The 4050-nt window shown below is 50.5% G+C and overlaps 1 protein-coding gene across 13 annotated transcripts in view; it reads right to left on the bottom strand.

Annotated features, from left to right (window-relative positions):
* LOC111964081 (guanine nucleotide exchange factor VAV2-like) overlaps positions 1-4050 on the bottom strand; it is a 262685-nt gene that overhangs the window by 106023 nt on the left and 152612 nt on the right. The window lies entirely within an intron of this gene.

The raw sequence follows: 4050 nt of genomic DNA, 5'->3' as shown, positions 1-4050 counted from the left end.
ATGGCCAAGATAAAGCAAAGCAGTGCGACAAAAACAACAACACAGAGTTACACATGGAATAAACAAACATACAGTCATAAACACAATATAAAAAATCTATATACAGTGTGTGCAAATGAGGTAAGATTAGGGAGGTAAGGCAATAAATAGGCCGTAGTGGCGAAGTAATTACAATTTAGCAGTTAAACACTGGAGTGATAGATGTGCAGAAGATGAATGTGCAAGTAGAGATACTGGGGTGCAAAGGAGAAGAAAAAAAACAATATGGGGATTAGGTAGTTGGATGGGCTATTTACAGATGGGCTATGTACAGGTGCAGTGATCTGTGAGCTGCTCTGACAGCTGATGCTTAAAGTTAGTGAGGGAGATGTAAGTCTCCAGCTTCAGTGATTTTTGCAATTCGTCCAGTCATTGGCAGCAGGAACTGGTAGGAAAGGCGGCCAAAGGAGGAATTGGCTTTGGGGGTGACCAGTGAAATATACCTGCTGGAGCACGTGCTACGGGTGGGTGCTGCTATGGTGACCAGTGAGCTGAGATAAGGCGGGGCTTTACCTAGCAAAGACTTATAGATGACCTGGAGTCAGTGGGTAGGCCCCCTTAGAGCAGGCCTACCAAGAGACCTCAATTTACAAGCCCTGAAATGTGCCCTGCAGTGGCACTAGACCTTCTCTCTCTGATCCTAGATCCCCACTGCTCCAGCCGCCAGCCTCAGCTTGCTTGTCTGTCCCTCCCTCCCTCGTCAGCTCCAGCCCCTCCGCTCCCAGACAACTCCAGCCCCCTCCGCTCCCAGACAGCTCCAGGCCCCTCAGTTCCCAGACAGCTCCAGCCCCCTCCCCTCCCAGACAGCTCCAGCCCCCTCCGCTCCAGACAGCCCAGCTCCCATCAGAGCCCAGATACCTCCAACCCTCCGCTCCCAGACAGATCCAGTCCCTCCGCTCCAAGACAGCTCCACCTCCCATCAGAGCCCAGACAGCTCCAGTCCCCTCCGCTCCAAGACAGCTCCAGCCCCTCCGCTGCCAGACAGCTCCAGCCCCCTCCGCTCCCAGACAGATCCAGTCCCTCCGCTCCAAGACAGCTCCAGCCCCCTCCGCTGCCAGACAGCTCCAGCCCCCTCCGCTCCCAGACAGATCCAGCCCCCCTCGCTCCCAGACAGATCCAGTCCCCTCCCTGCCAGACAGCTCCAGCCCCCTCCGCTCCCAGACAGATCCAGTCCCCTCCGCTGCCAGACAGCCCAGCCCCTCCGCTCCCAGACAGATCCAGTCCCCTCCGCTGCCAGACAGCTCCAGTCCCCTCCGCTGCCAGACAGCTCCAGCCCCCTCCGCTCCCAGACAGATCCAGTCCCTCCGCTGCCAGACAGCTCCAGCCCCTCCGTCCCAGACAGCTCCAGCCCCCTCCGCTCCCAGACAGCTCCAACCCCCTCCGCTCCCAGACAGTCCAGCCCCCTCCGCTCCCAGACAGATCCAGCCTCCGCTCCAAGACAGCTCCAGCCCCCTCCGCTCCCAGACAGCTCCAACCCCTCCGCTCCAGACAGCTCCAGCCCCTCCGCTCCAGACAGCTCCAACCCCCTCCGCTCCAGATAGCTCAACCCCTCCGCTGCCAGACAGATCCAGTCCCTCCGCTACAAGACAGCTCCAGCTCCCATCAGAGCCCAGACAGCTCCAGCGCCTAAGCACAATTGATTTTGGCTTTTTGAAATACGCCTACCTGTTGTTGGAGGCTTTACATCAGCCCAATGGGAGGTCTTTTGTTTAATGCCAATCTCTGAAGGAGGGAGAGGGAAAGTTGAAGAGAGGGAGAGCCACTAAGTTAATGCATTTCTCTCCCCTGCTATTGTCCTCCCAGCTAGAAGGCCTAGAGCACCCTACAGTAGCACTGTAACTAGCTGGAAACGCTCCCTGTCAGAATACAGCACCTACTGGAAAGGGCAAGTGTATCGTAACTGTAGCATATCCACACAGGACCATGAATACCTAATTGATACTGACTGCAGCATTGACCACAACCTGCAACATTGACCAATCTGACCATGACCAAGGACATGATGACTAGGCAGGTTTCTGTGTCTTAAGCCATTAAATGGTACATTAGCCTACATGAGAGAAAGGGGGGATGGGGAGAAGAGACAGTCAGTGTTATAGGAGGCGAAAAGACAGTTAGTGCTATAGGAGGAGGAGAGACAGTCAGTGTTATAGGAGAAGATAGTCAGTGTTAAAAGAGGAGAAGAGACAGTCAGTGTTAAAGGAGGAGGAGAGACAGTCAGTGTTATAGGAGAAGATAGTCAGTGTTATAGGAGGAGGAGAGACAGTCAGTGTTATAGAAGGAGGAGAGACAGTCAGTGTTATAGAAGGAGGAGAGACAGTCAGTGTTATAGAAGGAGGAGAGACAGTCAGTGTTAAAGGAGGAGAAGAGACAGTCAGTGTTATAAGAGGAGAAGATAGTCAGTGTTAAAGGAGGAGAAGAGACAGTCAGTGTTATAAGAGGAGGAGATAGTCAGTGTTAAAGGAGGAGAAGAGACAGTCAGTGTTATAAGAGGGAGATAGTCAGTGTTAAAGGAGGAGAAGAGACAGTCAGTGTTATAAGAGGAGGAGATAGTCAGTGTTAAAGGAGGAGGAGAGACAGTCAGTGTTATAAGAGGAGAAGAGACAGTCAGTGTTATAAGAGGAAAGAGACAGTCAGTGTTATAAGAGGAGAAGAGACAGTCAGTGTTATAGAAGGAGGAGAGCCAGTCAGTGTTATAGGAGGAGGAGAGACAGTCAGTGTTATAAGAGGAGGAGATAGTCAGTGTTAAGGGAGGAGAAGAGACAGTCAGTGTTATAAGAGGAGAGATAGTCAGTGTTAAAGGAGGAGAAGAGACAGTCAGTGTTAAAGGAGGAGAAGAGACAGTCAGTGTTAAAGGAGGAGGAGAGACAGTCAGTGTTATAGAAGGAGGAGAGACAGTCAGTGTTATAAGAGGAAGAAGATAGTCAGTGTTAAAGGAGGAGAAGAGACAGTCAGTGTTATAAGAGGAGAAGATAGTCAGTGTTAAAGGAGGAGGAGAGACAGTCAGTGTTATATAAGGAGGAGAGCCAGTCAGTGTTATAGGAGGAGGAGAGACAGTCAGTGTTATAGGAGGAGAAGAGACAGTCAGTGCTATAGGAGGAGGAGAGACAGTCAGTGTTAAAGGAGGAGAAGAGACAGTCAGTGTTATAGGAGGAGGAGAGACAGTCAGTGTTATAGGAGGAAGAGAGACAGTCAGTGCTATAGGAGGAGGAGAGACAGTCAGTGTTAAAGGAGGAGAAGAGACAGTCAGTGTTATAGGAGGAGGAGAGACAGTCAGTGTTATAGGAGGAGGAGAGACAGTCAGTGTTAAAGAAGGAGAAGAGACAGTCAGTGTTATAGGAGGAGAAGAGACAGTCAGTGTTATAGGAGGAGGAGAGACAGTCAGTGTTAAAGGAGGAGAAGAGACAGTCAGTGTTATAAGAGGAGAAGATAGTCAGTGTTAAAGGAGGAGAAGAGACAGTCAGTGTTATAAGAGGAGAAGATAGTCAGTGTTATAGAGGAGAAGAGACAGTCAGTGCTATAGGAGGAGGAGAGACAGTCAGTGTTAAAGGAGGAGAAGAAGACAGTCAGTGTTATGGAGGGAGAGACAGTCAGTGTTAAAGGAGGAGAAGAGACAGTCAGTGTTATAGGAGGAGGAGAGACAGTCAGTGTTATAGGAGGAGGAGAGACAGTCAGTGTTAAAGGAGGAGGAGAGACAGTCAGTGTTAAAGGAGGAGAAGAGACAGTCAGTGTTATAGGAGGAGGAGAGACAGTCAGTGTTATAGGAGGAGGAGAGACAGTCAGTGTTAAAGGAGGAGAAGAGACAGTCAGTGTTATTAGGGAGAGAGACAGTCAGTGTTATAGGAGGAGGAGAGACAGTCAGTGTTATAGGAGGAGGAGAGACAGTCAGTGTTAAAGAAGGAGAAGAGACAGTCAGTGTTATAGGAGGAGAAGAGACAGTCAGTGTTAAAGGCGGAGAAGAGACAGTCAGTGTTATAGGAGGAGGAGAGACAGTCAGTGTTAAAGGAGGAG

This window comes from Salvelinus sp. IW2-2015, linkage group LG5 (assembly GCF_002910315.2).
Source record: "Salvelinus sp. IW2-2015 linkage group LG5, ASM291031v2, whole genome shotgun sequence".
Lineage (NCBI taxonomy): Eukaryota > Metazoa > Chordata > Actinopteri > Salmoniformes > Salmonidae > Salvelinus > Salvelinus sp. IW2-2015.
This window is presented reverse-complemented; position numbering and strand designations above follow the sequence as displayed.